This window comes from Pseudochaenichthys georgianus, chromosome 2 (genome assembly GCF_902827115.2).
Source record: "Pseudochaenichthys georgianus chromosome 2, fPseGeo1.2, whole genome shotgun sequence".
Taxonomy (NCBI): Eukaryota; Metazoa; Chordata; class Actinopteri; order Perciformes; family Channichthyidae; genus Pseudochaenichthys; species Pseudochaenichthys georgianus.
The window spans coordinates 7,000,163-7,006,178 of record NC_047504.1 but is presented as its reverse complement, the minus strand read 5'-3'; positions in this window follow the sequence as shown (position 1 = coordinate 7,006,178).

Here is a 6,016-nt window from a genome sequence, read left to right as displayed (position 1 = left end):
AATAACGTAACACAGTCAGAGACTGGATATACGCCCCCCCCCCCCCCTCTCTCTCTGGTCGCTGAAATGGGGAATTGAAATTACGGGCCAAAAGTTGTATTTGCAAGTATTAAAAGTAAGGACATCAAACCAACTGAGACCCGTCTGTCCGCGGCATCTGCGCACTGTACAACACACACCTACACACTGTACAACACACACACCTACACACTGTACAACACACGCACCTACACACTGTACAACACACGCACCTACACACTGTACAACACACGCACCTACACACTGTACAACACACTGTACAACACACGCACCTACACACTGTACAACACACACCTACACACTGTACAACACACACCTACACACTGTACAACACACACCTACATACTGTACCACACACACCTACAGCTGCTAAAGCATAATCAGGCTACAGCCGTTGTGTATTTTATTATGTGAAGCACTAAATGGTTTTAGAAAAATATGGACTCTTTGTAGATATCTACTAAACTAAAGCAAATAAAGAGAGTAGGCCTGTTATACTGAGTGATATATATTTTACACACTGCTCTGCTTTCTGCAGGACCTCACAGCTGTTCTCACTGTAAACATCGCGTTGCGATGAGAGCAGGTTCTCAAATAATATCCAGGGGATGCATGCAGAGCTGTCATTGGCTGAGATAAGTCCGGCCGTGCGTCACGCCTCCACCGTTCCCGGAAATGCATCCGCGGAGGAGCCGTGGAGGAACCATCAGTGTATCCTCGGTTATAGCTCCTCCAGAGAGCCTCCTCGATGCTCGATCCTCGGTCCTCGGTGTGCATTTAGAGAAATGAGACGTCCTTCAAAATGGCGCGCTGAAATTCATTTCCGGGTCACTACCGGAGGACCGAGGAGTCGAGGAGTCGAGGAGGGGAAATTTGAGTATTGAGAAGCCTCTAATGTGTTGGAGCGCGAGCACATTTAATACATTTCAAAGTGTTTTTTCTTATTGTCTTATTTCCTATTCTACATTTGTTTGTTGACTTTATTTCTTTATTATCTCTTAAACATCATACTGTGAAGCTTTGCCCATTCTTAAAGAATTGTGCACATTTTTTGCCCAAAAACTGCACATTTATTCCATTTTGATTCAGATATAATGTAAATATTTTAAGGTATTTTTTCATTTTTGTTTTGCATTTCTTCTACAATAATATATTACATATTCTCCAAAGTGGGAATCATATTTTTATTTTCTTTGTTGTTGATTTTGCAACACTTGCTTTTATTTGTACACTTGTTGTTACACCCAGTGGATACACCTCATTATAACCTGAATGTATTAAACCTGACTCCCTGGATAATCTGCTACATTTTGTGTGTTAGACAAATACAAACTTTTAAATACCTGCAGTGGGTCCAAAAACGTCCGGTCTATTTAAAGTTGAATCTGAAGCCTGGTTCATGCCAACTCCTCCTTGTATTGAAGACAAAAAACACATCAGTTAATCAAATTTAATCAAGATTGCTATTGCTAGTATGTGCTGTATGTGTACATGGCAGCGTCCCCACTTTACTGTAAACAGAGGCTGAACGCTGGCAGTGGGGTGGAGGCAGAGCGGCCATGACAGCTGTCAGCTCCAATTCATCTCACTCTGCTGCACCCGCTCACACTGCAGCATCACCCCGACACACACACACACACACACACACACACACACACACACACACACACACACACACACACACACACACACACACACACACACACACACACACACACACACACACACACACACACACACACACACACACACACTTTTTGTTAGGGATGACAGCTGTATGTTTCTTAATTCATCTAACTGTGATTTTGCATGTACCATTATACACCCAATCAAATTCCTTACGCAAATCTGCTTGGCAATAACTCTGATTCTGATTACTGTCCCTACAATAAACATATCAATTAAATAATGTTACGTGACTGTAAAAAAATACATCCAACAGGTATACAATGACCAGGGGAGGGGGTTCTCAGATCAATGCAGGGTTTGTGGTTTGAGTTGCAAATCAAGAGTCAGGTTACTACATTTAGGAATATTTCTCTGTTCTAATGCTCTAATGACACTATAAAGAAATACAAGTACCACATAGTGTTGTTGGAGCATTCAACCCCTGTTGGACGTCTTTATAATTCAAATGTATGATTTAAAATGTAGCAAAGAGTAGAGGCGAGTAAGAGGCAGCCGAGTGATATGTAGTGTGCAGCATGCTGCCAGAAACACGACTGTCTGCGGTCTCCAGTGTGACTCAGGCTGACTCAGGTGGTCCTGAATGCACCACTGCAGGGGGTCTAATCCATAGAGAAGGGGGGGTGGGGGTTCTGTATCAGCCATCTTTAACCCATGACCCGCTCTGTGGTCTGCTCAGTTACACTGCACAGTTTACTTAGTCAGCTCCTGCAGCTCTGTGCAGGTTTCACTTCATGGTGAACACACAGCAGTCACAACTGAACGCCATGCTAATCTGGGGCTTTAGGGGCTATAGCGGAATATGACCTTTTTTAATGTCAGCGTGCACTGGGGTCTGGGGATAAGGGAGAATTTGCCGGACTTTTACTTGTAACAGAGTATTTTTACACTTGTGTATTGCTACTTTTAATTGTAGTAGGCAATATACCCTGTGTGGAGGAAACTTCTGTGTAGCAATGCAGTGGGAGTCACCGACTCATGAAGGAGACACAGGACGAGCAGGAGTTTTGATGTCAAACACTGATGGTTTATTTAGGAGTATCGGCCGGAGGATTCCCATCACAAGTCACAGCAGCCAGAGGTTCTGACTGCACGGGAGAGTTGCCACGTCAATTCTGCAGCACCTCTATCTCGCTAGACCTTTTAACTAGTTCACAGAGAGTAATCAACATATTGGGGGAGATAATCTAAACATCTGGGAACACTAGATATAAACCTAAACATCTGGGGACAGTGAATCACTTGCCTGACCATCATGGCCTCGAAGATTACACCTTGGAGTCCACAAACACAGAGAAGGAAGTGTTCCAGCGTTCTCACAACCATAAACCATTTGTGACCGAGAGTTGCCCGGTCATAAACTGGGAATATCAACATATGACTGCAGCAGCACATTCCTTAAGGGAGAAAAAAGTCAAAGGGCAAAAAAGTTAAATATCTTAGGAGTAAAGGAGAATTATTCTCTAACACCCTGTAGTAGGCAATATACCCTGGTCATTCAAACGGCAGTTTTCTCCCAGAAATGGTCCCAGACGTCTCCGGAGAGTCCATCTCATCACTTTGATTCAACAGATCGCCTCCTCAGGTCTCTCCATCAGCGCTGGACGAGTGAAACTATAAATAGCCGCAGGTTGTATCTGGGCAAGAACGATTTATTATAATAACAGTCATGCTTTTTTAATAGGATGCTAATCAGGGAACAAAATGGACTACATTGTGAAAATGCCATTTATGAGATATTAGCAGCTGATGAGTATGCTTTTAACCAGGGCCGCCCCTGGCCAACTTGGGGCCCCAAGCGACATTGTAAGATGAGGCCCCCCACCCAACCGACAGGAGTGAACATTTTTTTTGGAAACAAAGTAGGCTACTTTACAAATATAATTCCTGTTTATTATTATCAACACAGTTACTTTGTATACAGTGAGGTAAATGGTAAATGTGCATTTATGTCGTTCAGTGTGCGTTTACAGGTGAATACGTCTGCATTTCCTGCCAAATACTAGCCTCAAAAAGATTAAAATATAATTAATGCAAATAAACTGCTTCTACTAACAATAATAATAATCATAATCAATTCAATAATATAAATACTATATTTTATTATAATATAGTTGTAATATAGTCAAGACAAAACATGCTTATGACATGCTCAAAAACTGATATTTCTTAAATCTGTATTCAAATGTAGTTCCCTCTGTCAGCAATGTATCAACAACTACACACACATTTCTATCAGTATTTCTCTGTGTTGTGGTTGACATGACGATGACTGTTGGCCCGTCCACACAGCGGCTTTGGAAAAAGCTTGCCGGCGGGCGTGTCGAAAGCTCGACCAACAACCAATCACATTAATCTCCCGCCCCGGACACACAAGCAGCGGTTTGATTGGCAAGAGCTTGTACTGGCATATGATTTGATTGGCTGACGCTTCCACCGAAAGCTTCAGAAGCTTAAAAAGTTGAACATTGCTCAACTTTTGCAGCCTGAAACGACAGGAAAGCTCCGCTCTGCTTCCCACAATGCAGTTCGGCAAAAAGTGACGTCACCCCATTCAAAGTGAATGGGCAGAAGCTTCCAACGCCGCTGTGTGGACGGGCCGTTAGGAGTTAAGGGGAGAGGCTGAGCATCACCATGAAATGTGCAAATTGACATAAAAATGAATAAAAGGGGAAAACATGCTCCATGTTTTTTAGGCTGTAAACTTTAACTGTTATGTAAGGCAACTAGACAGACAGTGTATCACTCTTCCTCCTGTAAATTAGCAGATCAAAGGCATCACATACTTGAATGAATGTTAAATAAAGAATGCTGGAAATAACTGCATCTCCATTGACCTTCGAGTGATGCTCTAGTTTCTTCATGTTTTGTTTTTTTTCCCCTCTTGCTTGCTCCGGAGTGAAACTGTCAATTCACCGACATCTCTTCACCTGCACTAGTGGCCGTATAAAGGCCGTGATTGGTCAGATCATGATGTCGATTCATTGCAACGGTGTCGGGTTACAGACGTGCTCCCCTTGTCACCTCTCACTCTTGCGGAGAACTGCGCACAGCAGCTGAGGCCCTCTGGGCGGGGCCCCCTGCGCAAGGCGGGGCCCCATGCAGCCTGCGTGATTAGTAGGGAGGGGCGGCCCTGCTTTTAACGCTCAGGTGTGGAGGATGTGGCATAGCACATCTGGTGCATTGGATCAAATGAAATAATACAAAAAGGAAAATATCCTTTTTTGCAACCGATTTTATATAGTTTAAAAACTAATTAAAATAACTATGATAATGACTTTTGTTATTTTTTCTACATGATCTATGCACATGCAATGCACTTAATAAATTAACAAACATACCATTTGTTCCAGTAATTGGAAACATCTGTAGGTGAGTGCTGCAATTCTTAGAGCATTTTAGGGAATAAAAAGCCTATTTTTCACAATCCTCTGTGTCAATTACATCTAGTATTTAAGCAAAAGGCAGAGAGAAAAGCAAGAAGATGGTGGGAAATTATTTAAATATGCTTTTATTGCTACTAACATTAAGTCCCAACGTCCTGATAGTTTTGATAGGGTTAAAAACTAAATAAAAGAGCAATTATTATGATTATTGACTTGTTTCCACATGATTTAATCAGGAACAAGACTGTCAAATAGGGAAAAGTCACTGCAAATAAATATCTGAGTGTCCTCGTGTCCCACAAGTAAGACAATTAAAATGATTTGTTCCAGTAATTGAAAACATCTGTAGGTCAGTTTTGCAATTTTAGGGAATAAAAAGCAGTTTTTTCTCGACCCTCTGTGTTGTTTAAATCTAAAAAATGTCGCAGCTCGTGTTCATGCAACAACATTATTATTCTGTTCATTATTTAAGACAAAAATAAAATCAAAGCAGGGACGTCTCGGCGGATATCAGACAGGCTGAGTGTGCCAAGATGGTTTTGATTTTCTTTTTTTACGACAGTCAAGTTTTTGAGGAAGCCTATTACTGTCCTCCCACACACACCCATCAGTAGCAGGCGCACCACGACCTCAATAACCCTCCACACACACACACACACTCAAATATAGAGGCGGTTCAGTCCATTTAAGACTCCATAAATCCATAGCACTAAAACGCTACTGCCATCAAGTGGCTGATTTCTCAAACGGCATCAAAAGTAATACTGTGTATAAAAAGGTTCCTGATAATTTGAAATGATTATTTTTAGTAGGTAGTTTAATAATTAAGGTTTTACTTTTAAGAAGATATGCAATAGTTAAAACAACTATTTATTGTTGGCGGCGGTAAAAGTATTTAGATCTTG